This window comes from Ailuropoda melanoleuca, chromosome 1, assembly GCF_002007445.2.
Source record: "Ailuropoda melanoleuca isolate Jingjing chromosome 1, ASM200744v2, whole genome shotgun sequence".
In the NCBI taxonomy this organism is placed as follows: Eukaryota; Metazoa; Chordata; class Mammalia; order Carnivora; family Ursidae; genus Ailuropoda; species Ailuropoda melanoleuca.
Genome location: NC_048218.1, coordinates 192,938,296 through 192,952,433, shown reverse-complemented (window position 1 = coordinate 192,952,433; position 14,138 = coordinate 192,938,296). Strand labels below are relative to the sequence as shown.

General features: G+C 45.6%; 1 long non-coding RNA gene across 1 annotated transcript; it reads left to right on the top strand.

The window, feature by feature from the left end:
- LOC117801003 lies at window positions 1-10,338 on the top strand. Its single transcript, XR_004623283.1, has 3 exons — window positions 1-239; window positions 8,082-8,235; window positions 10,260-10,338. It is a non-coding gene; the product is annotated as an uncharacterized LOC117801003 (long non-coding RNA).
- Window positions 10,339-14,138: the final 3,800 nt, after the last annotated feature.

Here is a 14,138-nt window from a genome sequence, read left to right as displayed (position 1 = left end):
CACACACGAACCTGTACATGAGTGCTCATAGCAGCTTTACTTATAATAGCCAAAAAGTGGAAACAACCCAAATCTCCACCAGCTGATGAATGAAGAAACTAAATGTGGCATATCCACACAGTGAAATATTATTTGGTAGGAAAGGGAATGAAATTCTGATACTTGTTATGGTACAGATGAGCCCTGAAAACCAGCAAGGAAAATCCACAGAGACGACAAAGTATACAGTGGGCGCCAGGGTAAGTGTTAGGGGGAGTGGGGAGTGACTGATACAAGGTACAGTTTCTTTTTGGTGGTAATAGTTGTACAACTCTGCATATACTAAAACCACTGAATTGTGCACATTAAATGGGCGAATTTTATGGTAGGTGAATCATATCTTTAAGATGTTTAAGAAAGAAATCCAATTAAACCTTTTTTGCTTTCTGAATTTACAAGAATTGGAATTGCCCCCGTTCGTTTGGTAAAAAGAAATAGGCAAAAACATTTGCTATATAGTATAATAATACATGTGACTTTTATGCATCTGAAAAAACAAAACACCTGGGGAGTTTAGATTATGGATTCCCCAGGCATCTCCTGAGACCTACAGATCAGACCCTCCAGGAGTGAGGTCAGGGAATGCTCGGCTCCCCAGAGACCCTTCTCATGCTCAAGTTTGCTAACTGAGAGACGAGAGGAGAGTTCTGGCCTTCAGAATAATGGTTCCTGCCTAGTAGAAGGTGTTTATTTGCAGAAAGAATGCTGAGTGTTGCGTACATAACCATAGCACACTGTATCATGAAGACACAGTTACGGCAGAGTTTTAGAGTCACAGACCTTACCTTGAGTTTTGGCTCAGTTAACCTGAAAGCTGTGTGAACTCTGGGAACTTACTTAAACCTCTTCAAGTCTGCTTCATCGTCTGTAAAATGGGGATAAGTATATTGGTTCAGAAGGGAGGGGGGTGGGGGAATGGGATAAGCTGGTGATGGGTGGTGGGGAGGGCACTTATTGCATGGTGCACTGGGTGTTATATGCAACTAATGAATCATCGAACTTTACATCAAAACCAGGGATGTACTGTATGGTGACTAACATAATATAATAAAAAATATTTAAAAAAAAGAATATTGTCCCCAAAAGGGCTGGTGTAATAAGGTGCTTCATACAGTGTCTCGTTCCTAATAAGCTTTAATTGGAATGGCAAAAAAAAGTTGCTATATTCTAAAGTATATCTTTACATCAATGTAAGTCTTAGGAAAACACTGTTTGAAGGAATTTCACTCAGGGGCACACAGAAATGTCTTTATTGAATTGTTAGCCATATGGTGAAGTCCATAGAATATAAACGCTATGAGAGCAAGGCCCTGTTTTTGGCTCCATGCTGTGTTACCAGTGTCTGGAGACTAGGGATTCTTAAATATTTGTTGAGTGCATGAGGGATACAGGGTTTTTCAGCAGTTGTTGTGAGTTAATGTTCCCTGAGTCCCTTGCCATAATGTGAGTAGCGCCATTTGCCTGATTGTGGACACCTGGTTTCTTAGTTGGATTCGGCTGCCAAACAAAATACCATTGCCTGGGTGGCTTAAACAAGAGACATTTATTTCTCGAAGTTCTGGAGATAGGGAAGTCCAAGATCATGGTGCCGACTGATTTGTTGCCTAGTGAGGAAACTCTTCTTGGCTTGAAGATAGCTGCTTCCTCTCTTTTTCCTCATAGCTGTGTCTCTTTTTCTTATAAAACCACTCATCCCATGGGGCGCCTGGGTGGCACAGCGGTTAAGCGTCTGCCTTCGGCTCAGGGCGTGATCCCGGCGTTCCGGGATCGAGCCCCACGTCAGGCTCCTCTGCTGGGAGCCTGCTTCTTCCTCTCCCACTCCCCTTGCTTGTGTTCCCTCTCTCACTGACTGTCTCTATCTCTGTCAAATAAATCAATAAAATCTTAAAAAAAAAAAAAAAAAACCACTCATCCCATCATGAGGGCCCCACCCTCATGACCTCATCTAACCCTGATTACTTCCCAAAGGCCTCATTTTCAGCTACCACCATGTTGGGGGTAGGGCTTCAATGTATGAATTTCGGGAACACAGTTCAGTCCATAACAGCTTGTTCTTCCCCCAGCCCCAACTCATCAGCAAATATCTGTGCTTCTTCCAAACCCCCCTGACCCCCCACCCAGGCCTGCCAGAGATCTGCCTTTCTTGCTTCTGCCCACTCCTCCCCGCAGCCCCGGCTAGCTTTTCTTCATTTTATGGCACCTGTTTGCTGCCCTGCTCAACTGACCAGATCTCATCTATAAACTCACAGTAGGCAACATTTGTAGAGTCTTGTGTCAGTCCTGATAAACCTTTGTTCTCAAAAGTTTCTGTTAATGCCACCCAAGAGAATGCCAGAGGATATGGAAATATCCCTGAAAAAATATCCTTCTATCATGATAGGACCAAGGTCTTTACTAGAAGAGTTGGCATGCTCTGCTTGGACTGGCTGAGCTAATGGCTCCACATTGCACAGCCTTTTCAATTGGCACGTTCTCATTTCATTTGCCGTAGATGATCGGCAGGAGCTGAAGTCAACAGTTGCGTCTCCTGAGCCTCAAGGAACAGGCTTCTGGTTCTTCTCTCTGCCAGCAGTGTTGGTTAACAGACACTGTTTTCCAACATGCCTCGCTTGGTGATCATTTGCCTTGGGTTTCTAACCTCTCCCTCCACAGATTGTTTGCTTTCTCCCTGAGGGTTGGTGTATCCTGCACCTCCCAAATTAGTATCATCTGTGAATTTCATCGCATACTGTTTGCCCTGCTTCTCCCAGCTCAGTAACAGGCATTGACGTGTAAGACCATCTCCATCATGGCAAGAGAGACCACCAAGCTGCCATGAGCTCTGGGGTTGGGTGGGAGGGGGTTTGCCTCCAGTGCCGAGAGGTAGGCCTCTGCTGAGATGGAGGTGACCCCTGTCTAGAGAAAGGAAACCTTGGAGCATTTTAGAAGCCAGTTGGGAGCTCGGAGAGTCAACGGTGGATAGAGCTCAAGTGGTCTGGCTCTTCCTCTCGAGTTGGGAAGCTCTCCCCAGGCCTGAACTGGGGGCTTAGAGGCATCATAGTATCCCCTGTTCCTGCTGGTGAAGTGAGAGACCACATGTCCTGGCCGCCTTCTTGGCCCAGAGCCTCCTACCCAGAAGACAGCCTTTTCTGCCCACTGTTGTCTTCATCTTGACCCCAGGCGTTATTTTCACTAGTGTTAGCCCTAGACCTCGCAGATGGTAAATACCCAAATGTGAAGGTATTTAGGTCTCCAAATCAACTTATAGTCAATATATGACTGTCAGTATTGCCAAACTGGGGGAATTCCAGTCAAAAGCAAAATTGGACATTTAAGTTGGCCTTTTTGGTTTCGTAATGGGGTTACGCTATTTTCTTAATCTTTAAAAAATAAGAATGGCTTATTGAAATATCATCTATATGCCATACAGTTCCCCCTTTTCAGGTATACATTTCAGTGTCTTTTAGCAAAATCACAAGGTTGTGCAACCATCACTACAGTCTAATTTTGGAGCATTTTCATCACCCTGGAAAGAAACCGTATGGCCTTTAGCAATCACTCCCCATTTTCCCACACCAATCCTCAGTCCCTGGCAACCACAAATCTACTTTCTCTCTGTCTCAAGTTCCTTATTCTAGACATTTTGTAAAAATGGAATCCTACATTATGTGGCTTCTTTTACTCAACACAATGTTTGCAGGGTTCACCCCTGCTGTAGCGTGTGCCACAGCTTCATTTCTTCTGATAATCAAATATTCTGTTGTATGAATATATCACATTTTGTTGATGGAGATTAGGGTTTCTACTTTTTGACTACTATGAGTAATACTGCTGTGAGTATTGGTGTACAAGATTTTGTGTAAACTTTCGTTTTCATTTCTCTTGGATATATACTTAGGAGGGGAATTACTGGGTCCTGTGGTACCTACCTATGCTTAAAATTTTGAGGGACTGCCACACTTTTCCAAAGTGGCTCCACCATTTTACATTCCCAACAGCCATATCTGAGGGTTCTAATTTCTCCATATCCTCATCATTGCTTATTGCCTTGTCTGTCTTTTTGATCATAGCCATCCTAGTTGTTGTGGTGTTACACTGTGGGTTTTTTTTTTTTTAAGATTTTATTTATTTGACAGCGAGAAAGAGCACAAGCAGAGGGAGAGGGAGAAGCAGGCTCTCTGCTGACCTGGGAGCCCAATGTGGGGCTTGATCCCAGGGTCCTGGGATTGTGACCTGAGCCAAAGGCAGCTGCTTAACCAACTGAGCCACCCAGGCACCCCTACAGTGGTTTTGAATTACATATCCCTGATGACAAAGGATGTTGAACATCTTTTTGTGTGTTTATTAACTGCTTGTATATCTTCTTTGGAGAAATGTCTGTTCAGATTATTTGCCCATTTTTTAACTTGGGTTACTTTTTACTGTTGTAAGATTTCTTTACATATTTTGGAAACAAGTTCCTAATCAGATATAACATTTGCACATATTTTCTCCCATTCTGTGGGTTGTATTTTCATTTACTTGATGGTATCATTTGCAGCACAAAGCTGTTAATTTTTATGAAGCCCAATGTATTGTTTTTCTTTTGTTTCTTGTGGTTTTGGCATCGTACCTAAGAAACTGTTGCCTAAATGAAGGTTATAACAATTTACTCCATGTTTTCTTTTTTAAGAAGACTTATTTCTTTATTTTAGAGAGAGTGTGTGCACGAGTGGGGGAGGGGCAGAGGGAGAGAAGCAGACACCCCACTGAGCACGGAGCCCAGTACAGGGCTCCATCTCACTACCCTGAGATCATGACCTGAGCTGAAATCAAGAGCCGGACACTTAACCTACTGAGCCCCCCAAGCATCCCACCTATGTTTTCTTCTAAGAGTTTTATAGTTTTAGCTTTTACATTTAGGTCTGTGACAAACTTTGAGTTGATTTTTGTATATGGAGTGAGGAAGGGGTCCAGTTTCATTCTTTTACAGGTATAGTTCTGAAAGAGCTATCCCTTTAGCTTGTGCTGTCAGGTTTTAACTCATGCCCTGGCCCATCCCACCTCTTGGGACATCTAGCAGCAAGTGAAATAGTGCCTGAGATGCTATTTGGGGAAAGATGAGCATGGAGGGTGTGCAACTAAAGAGCCAACAGACTGAGGGACCAGCTTTGAATTTTAACTGACAGCATCTCTTTTGCACCGCCCACTCCTCTCCTGTTTGTTAAATTGGGAGCAGCATTACACTGGGAGTCACTTTGGACGTTTTAAAAATATGAAATGTTAAGTAGTGCCTCAAAGTTTATGTCCTTGGCAAAATACTGCCTGGGGGAAACTAGTAAGGCATGGTGCTTACTAAGTCTCAGACACCATTCTGGGTGTTTTACCTGCATTTACTCATTGATCAAGGTAACTGTGAGCCCTGCTTTTCAGGCCCATGCATCTCCGCTTCAGGGAGGAGGGTGGAAGCTATAAGGAGGGGAGGATGGAGAGTGGAGGGGAGTGATGTTAGGAAAGGAAATCTACTCGAAGTGGAAGGTGGCACGTGTGGAAGAGAATGTTGGGGTAAGGGAGGATCTTAGAGCGAGCCTCCCAGGGCTGCTCAGAGGCTGTGTGCATGTACATGCATATGGAGGGGCATCTTGGTGTCTTTCTCATCCCTGTGCCTCGCCTTCCTCCTGGTGCCCCTGTGTCTCTGCTGCTCTATCTATGCTGCTCCTGCCCAGGGTGGGCCTCATGCTGTGGGTACCCACCCTGCTCTGCCCCAGTTCTTCAGGGAGGGTCCTCCCCCTCATCTGAGTCCCTAATTATCTAATGAGGTCATCTAAACCTCAGCTCTGGGTTAACCAAACCAGATGATTTATTTGCATCTTGGTTTATCAGGCTTTAAAATACTTTAGTTTGAAGGGGCCATTGTCAGGGCCGGTACCTCATTGGGTTGGGGAGGGAGATGGGCCCCTTCAAAGCTAAAGCATTTTAAAGCCTGGCTCCCCAACCCAGAGCAGTGAATCTTCCTGATGTACTCCCAGACCCTAGTCTCTGCCTGTCATGGACCTGCCCCAACCTACAGTTGACATGAGATGTGGGAAGTGGAAAGAGCACCGAACAAGGCACCAGGCTACAAGGAACTAAAGCCCTGCTAAGTCGCAAACTACCTTTGTGCCCCTGGGAATTAAGTCCTCGCCTGGCCTCATCTGCCTGGGGAACATGAACGACTTGATTAGACTCTGGCCAGGCCTTCACCCCCCAGCTCTGGTTTTCCATATTGTCCTCCCAGGCAGGGCTGGCCTCTCTGGGTCCTGCATTGAGCTTCCATAGCCAGTCTCCTCCTTCTGAAATGGACGTATGTGCCTTTCTCTTCCTCCATTGTCAGGGAGTGTGGGTCAGATACACCTTGACCATCTCTCAGGGGAGTGAGCTGCTGGGGCAGCCACTTACTAGCTCTGTGAACTTGAGCAAGCTCTTAGCTTGTCTTACTTCCATCTCTCCCTCTATATAATGAAGATGGGTTGTTGTGAGAATTAAATGAGTCAATCATAAAGCTTTCTGAACAGTGCCTAGTACAGGGTAAGGGTTAACCATGAGCTTCCGTTATCACAGCCACTGCTGTGATCTGTTTCCAGCTGATCCTGCACACAGCCTTGCCCTGTCTACCCTGGAAGGACTGCAGAGTGTCAGACCATGCTGCTGTCCTGCTCCCCATTTCCCACTTTGTAAGCTGAGTACTGCCCTGTGTCACATTGCCCTTCAAGCTCCCCGGCCTCGTCCTTCCTTCTGGCCACACGGGGACACACATAGGTCAGACTTGGGGTGTATGTATGTCTTGGATCTGTAAATCTACATATCTAAAACCTACATTTCCATACCTACAGAATCACTTTTGAACCCACGGTTTTTCAATACCTTCCAGTATGTTGTATCTCTACCTCGTAGGCTACACATTGAGATTTCCTCCTCTGTTCCCTTGGTCCCCCATGGTCCACTCTCGGTCCTAAATCTTTAGCTGTTGGGTGGCAGATTATTTTAAATCATTTGTTTTGGATAGTTTATAAATGATACCTATTTGTAAACTTGGAAAATGCAGGAAAGTGAGATAAAATAAGAACAAAAGTAGTTGATGTTTTGTTTATTAATCCTTTAAGTGAAAATACACGTAGACATGAGCAATGACATGATTTAATCCTTTAAAGTGATTTAGCTAACATATTTTTAGTGACAAGTTTTAAGAGAGGAATTAAGCATGCTTATTTGACAATGATAGTAGTTTTAATTCCTTTTAATTCAATAATCCTTTACTTCTGTCATAGTGAACAAATGCCCACTGTACTCTTAGCTAATGACACTTCAAAATCCTGCATCACGTTCTCTCTGAACCAAGATGTTGATAGAAAAATGTGTTATGTTGTCAAAAGACGAATTAAATGTATACCAGCTTCCTCATTGGACTTTTCAGAGCCTTGAAGGGTTAACGTAATTACCTCGAAACAACAGGCGCTATGCAGTATTGCCCAAACTTGACTATAGAATAGTCTCACTCTTGTTTTTAAAACGTATGTTGGAACATCTTGTTAGGAACTCCTGGAACTCCATCTGAGAAACACCACTTTATATTAAGTCTGTCCAAATTTTCACCTGTTCACTTCACACCCCAAAGCCAATAGCACAGGAGTACACGTGGCTGAGTTGAGGAACAGCCTAGAATCGTTACTGATTTCTGTGTGAAGCAAACCCCGGGTGAAATAGAACATTGGGTGTGCAATAGAACACAGGGCTTCATGTCTTGGCATTGCTGCTCAAACACTACGTGAATTTGGTTAATCACAGCTGAGGCTGTTTCCTTCCCTATAAACTGGGGATAAGATCTGCCTCCCAGGGTTGTTGTAAAGAATAAATGGCATTGTTTATGAAAGTGCTTAGTTAAATCTAAATGCTCTAGACAAGTAATTTTAAGGTGTTTATTAGTGTAGGAACAAACCCAAAAATTGTAACCTTGTTAGTATTGTGTTTTATCAACTTGGCTCATGCCTGGTGCTCCAGAATCCACAGGCCTCTCTAACCTGACAAATAGCATCCTCACTCTCTAGGACTTCTGGAGTGAAACACAGAAGCACCGACTCTGCTGTGCCAGGCCCACCGTGGCCCACCAAGGAAACCCGCTCCTTTCGTGTTGGAAGTCCCCCTGTGCAAGGATGCCCAACTGCTGGGCCACAAGAACTGCTGCTCCGTCTGTCCTGAAGGGTAAGACGTAGCCAAAGCACCAGGAAGCCATCACTTCCCTTCCCACACTCACTCCCTCAATAGGTCTTCTCTGAGCTGGGGCCCCAAAGGGAAATCGCACACTAGCAAACACTGAGAGGCAGAAATTGGAGGCATACCTTCTGCCAGTGGTCCTCTCTCCATCTGGTGGGGCTGGGTATGAGCCACCAATTTCAGAGTCTCCGTTTCTCCATCTGCTAAAATGTCTGATAATGCTGACCTCATGAACAGTTTTGNCAAAAAAAAAAAAAAAAAAAAAGTCAAACTTCCGGCCCTCAAGGGCTTCGTTTTAGTGCGGGATGAAAGATTTACCCTCTAAATAAGAGCAAGTGACTTTTTTATGATGCAGTAGCTGCCATAAGGCAGAATGTGATATCCACACATAGCCCGGGGGCTACCTCAGCTGGCCGTGGCCGAGGAACCTAACATCATGGTGTGATGGTGTCTCAGCTCAGGATGCCCTGACAAAATACCACAGACTGGGTGGCATAAACACACAGTTACTTTCTCGCAGTTCTGGAGGCTGGAAGTCTGAGATCAAGGTGCCCACAGGGTTGGATTCTGGTGAGGGCTCCCTTCCTGACTTGCAGACAGCCACCTGCTCACTGTGTCCTCACAGTCTTTGCTCAGTACACATGTGGAGAGAGACTCTCTGGTGTCTCTTCCTATAAGGCCAACAATCTTGTCAGACTAGAACCCTACTCTTATGACCTCATCCAACCTTAATTACTTCAAAATACAGTCACATTGGGGTTAGGATGTCAACACATGAATGGGGGAGGTGCACAACTCAGTTGTAGCAGATGGCAGTGAGGTCGAGTCTGTGCACCACGCCAGGGGATCAGCTGACTCACCCTGGTTCTAGGCACAGGTAACATTCTGCCTAGGTCTGCTCACAGCATAGGGGGGTCTGAATTTGACGCAGACCATCCTAACCCTAATCCTTGGAAAACCCCAGTTTAACCCTTACTTTAAAGGATGAGGCAATCACAACTCCCAGAAATGAAGTGGTACTCTTAGGGTCCCCCAGTCCAAATTCTTGACTCCCTCAGAGATTGCCATTTGGAGAATATGATTTCTAAATAACCGTGCCCATTTAAGCCACCTTAAATTAGTTCCAGGACTATGTGTTTCCTGTATCCCAGGCAGATGTTCACATTTGATCTTGCTTAATGTCAGGCCATTGTAAATAGATTTTTAGCAGCCCCCATGATGAATTCCCAAGGCAGGGAACCCCAAGCCCAAACTATTCTCTTCCTCCCCCCTTCCCCTTAGAAGCTTCTGGAACCTCCAAGGAAATCCTAGGGCTTCTAGAATAAACCAGGAATTCACTTAGGTCCAACATCCTTCTTTGAGAGGTAGGCAGGCCCAGAGGAAAGTGAGCTGCCCAGAGTTACACAGCAAGGACAGGAAGTTAGCTCCATGCCTGGGAGGTCTCCATTCAAAATCTTCATTTCTTCCAGTCCATAAGACTCCAAACTCAACCAATGTCAGAATCACTTGGGGATTTAAAATAGATGTCTTTTTAGGCATGACTTCAAAGAATTCAAATCAGGAGGTCTAGACTGGGGCCCTGATATGGAGATTTTTAAGAAACACCAGGTGACTAACGTGGCTGCTCTCGCTATCACCAGGCATTTGTGTTCAGGGTGTGCAAGCAGCTTTATTGAAAACAGCAGTAGGAGTCTCTGAGGCTCTCAGGCCAAGTTGTCATTGGCTTTTTATTTCCCTGTGGCACTAAGAGCTCTACCCTTGATTCCACCAAAGAACTGAAGGGTGATTCCTAGAGCTAGAGGTTATGTCTGGTGCACAGCGTCACTTGTTAGACTCATTCCCAACACATTCCTGTAGGTGGAATAACAGGTACAGACAGGCGATCCCACTAATTATCACCATCTGGATGAATAGACTGAAAAAAAAAATCCCCCTAAAATGTGTAATGGAATTTTCCTCTCTTTGTTTTCCTATTTCTGGTGGCTTAAATATTGTGTTTGGTTTAAATACAGGCATGATTCGACCACAAATATTATGGGCAGAAAAGGCAACACAGCAGACTCTGTGGAGAGACAGTTACTTTCAGGTAGGACATAAAAATAGAGCTTTTGCTGCGCCTGCAGGTGTTCCTGGCTCCTCCTGGCATGTGTCCCCTCTCTCCTCCATAGGACATCTCTGCAGAGCTAGTGTACTTGCATTTGAGGGAGAAATAATTGGAGGGGAAGAGGTGAGATGGCTTAAGGTCACAACAAATTGGTGATGGAATTGAGATGAACATGTGAATGGTGGGTCTTAGCTACAACCAGGTCTGGCCTTGTTTCTGGCCCCCTGAGGTGGGGCTGAGAAAGAGGCCTGAGTTCATGACTCCTGGATTAAAGGAACCAGGAATGGACCTCCAGTCAACCGGGCTCGTTTTTGTTTTGATGATTAAGAAGGAGCATTTGAAAAGTCATCATCTGTGTAAAGTACCTTCCAACCCTGTGCAACATCCTCTGGACCCTGGATAGCTGTTGCTACCCCCCTCATAACTGGTGGGCGGGGGGGGGGACTCATTGTTGAGCTCAGCTGCCAGGGCACCCCTGGCGCCTCCACTATTGGGGATGCTGAGATTGTAATCCTGAAGATGCGGTCTTGGCAGATGGTCATGGTTTACATACTGTTTCTGGGGGCTCTGCACCTGGCCTTTCCCCACATTCTACTCTTTTTGAAGAGAGTAGAACCGGGTCTGACATAGTCAGGAAATGAGAACAAGGCTGCCCGCTTTCCTCTTTTCCTGGAGCTGGGGTGGGGAGGGGGGATCAGAACCAGGGTTAGTGTAGCTAAGGCAGGAGCTGGCGATTCCATTTTGACCTGCTAAGCACCATGGGACTCAGAGATAGAAAAGGTGAGATCCCTGCCCAGCCCTATCCCAGTCTTCACAGGATAATGCCAGGCAGGGGGACGCAGGGCTGGGTCTGCTCAAGCAGGGTTCTGTGGGAATGTGAAGGGAGGATGGACCATGCTGCAGAAGGATGCAGCTGGGGTAAGACAGGGGTGAGTTGGCTTGTTCAGGCTTCTGGAATCAGATTCTGAAACATAGCAAATCCAGGTAACTTAGAGAAATCTCTTTATTTTTTATCTATATGATCTTGGAGTACTGTTAGATGGCATTGAGATACTAAGCCTGCCAGTTTCTTTGAGTCTCTTTGCTTCTGTGGACAGGGTTGGTGCCAAGCTAAGCCAATTACCTATGAAAGTGAAAACATCTCTTCTGCCTCTGGTTTCTTTTCAGTGAAGGCATCGGAGCCCTTATTAAAGAGAAAATGTTATCTGACCACATTATTGGTGTAACACCTTAGTTCCATTTAGCAAAGCAGAATTGCTACTTCCCTTCCAGGGCCCTGAGAGGGCAGGTCATGGGACAGGTCCTATTTAGTTAGTTGTGAGATGGAGTGAGGGAACCAAGAGGGTGACCTGACCCAAATGTCCCCATTCCTGAGGCAGAAAGAAGTTTGCAGGAGGATGCTGGGCAGATGCCTAGGTGGGGCTGGAGGAGCCCTCACACCTTGTCAGAGATGCCCAGCATCTGCCCTTGGGGTAGATCAGGCTGCAGTGTTTGTACCTGTTTATTTGGCCCTGCACCTGTGATCTGTCTGGCTGAACCCCCCACACAGCTCACCCACCTGCCTCCCTCGCAGCCTCCCTCACCACCCCTGTCAGTCATCAGTTCTGGCTTTTCTCATGTGAGTCAAGTCCTGCCTGCCTGCAGCTGCGTTCTCTTAGTCTGGGTCCTCTGCCTTGCAACGTGGGGAAAACGGGTGCATGGTTTGAGCCCCAAAGGAGTTCTGGGGTCTTCATTTGTAAAGCTTAAGCCACCATCTCACCACTTATTGTCAGTAATCTAAAGTTTGCAAATCTGGTCAATTATTTCTGACATAATTGTGATAAGCTAGGCAGTTGAAAGAAGAGGCATTTTTAAATAGATGAAGACCCACTATTGGTTGAGCTGGGGTTGCAATAAGCAGAAAGGAGTGAGTTGGATAGTTCATTGGGGCAGGAAGGGTTTGGGGCTACCCCTAGAATTGGGGCTGACCCCTGCATGAGTGTACCAATGAAGAAGGCTGAGGGACAAACCACAGCACCCCCTGGTGGGCCTCACGCTGACCTGCCATCTCATTAAATGGCCGCAGTGGGTCTGGTGAGCAAGGAGTCATCCCCAGTCCCTCTCCTGGACCCCTGAGGCAAGAAGCTTTCATTTTCAACGTTAAGAATATGGTATGTGGCTGTAGAATCCTGCAATCGAGTTGCTTGCCCTGACAAACCATGGGGATGGGTATATAGTAAAGAAATTAAGTTAACTCACAGGAAGATCTAGCTGTTGCTGTCAGCTCCTGGCAGGTGATCTCTAGGCCCTTGGAATATCCCACTTGATAAGAGTGTCTTTCTTTGCTTGGGGGCCTTGAGCCACAATGGACAATGTGATTTATGATGGGGTCTTTGGGCCATGCAATTTCCATTCTACCTCCAGAGGTGTCAGCCGTGTCGGCAGTCAACTGAGGAGCCCCCATGCAAATTATACACACCAAAGCTCAGGTGAGCTCCCTTGGTTGGAAGTGCTCTGTGCATACGTCCTTCATCATTGCTGGGAGGAGTTAACATGGTCTGCAGCTCCATGGGAGCTCTGCGTCTGGAACTTTCCTGGACTCCGTGCTATGTGCCTTTTCCCTTGGCTGATTTGAATCTGCATCCTTTAGCTGTAATAAACTGTAATGGAATATAACAGCTTGCAGTGAGTTCTGGAAGTCCTAGTAAATTATAGAACCTCAGGATAGTCTCAAGAACATCCCCACACCCCTAAACCTTGTAGTTGATAATTATGCAGGAGAGTAGAATCCTTTACCATCTGAATGTGTTTTTAATGCTGGCTATGTGACTAAGCTCACTGACTGCAGGCAGACAGACAGGTTGAACCTAAGAAAATTTCAAGAAAAAAGTGCTAGAGGCACAGGCTTTTAGAGGCAGATGTCACAGCAGTGACACTGGGCTATGGGCCAAGCTCACTGCATGATGGGCCATGTGAGCTTCAAGTGCAGATCCAAACTGAGCTAGCTGGGCTCTCACTGAAACACTTTCTGCTGCCAGGATGGAGAGAAATCCTAAATAAATATGCAAGGTTAAGTGTAATTATGGCCCAAATGGTTGTAGTGCATCCTCGCTGGAGGGGAACTCTGATTCCTAGGGTTCAGTGGGCTTAGCATCTGGATGGATTAGGGGTGGAAAAGTGGGTTGGTGACAGGAAGGAGAAGAATAAACAGGTGATGAGTCAGAAGAGGATTTGGATCCTAAGACTGTTATGGACTGTTAAGTGATGAATCACTAAATTCTCCTGAAACCAATATTACACTATATGTTAACAAACTAGAATTTACATAAAAACTTGAAACAGACAAACAAACAAAAGATTGTTACGGACTGGTCATGACCTTGGACAGGTCATTGCTATTGCTGGATCTTTGCCCCTTTGGCATCTTGCAAGCAGGTATTCATATATTTTATAGGTGGATGGAGATAGATTCAGGGTGGATAATAGAATGAACATTTGTACTTTCTCTGTCAGGGACCATGTGGGGGCTTGACTTACTACATTAATCAAGGTTCATAGAAACAGAACCAATCATACACACACACACACACACACACACACACACACACACACATATGCATACAAGGAGAGAGAGATTGAGAGGTTTATTTTAAGGAACTGGCTTGTGGGATTGTGGGGGCTGGCAAGTCTGAAATCTGTAGGACAGGCCAGCAGGCTGGAAATGCAGGGAAGAGTCGATGCTGTAGTCTTGGATCTGAATTTCTTAGCAGGCTAGAAACTCGTGGAAGTTTTCTATGTTGTCATCTTG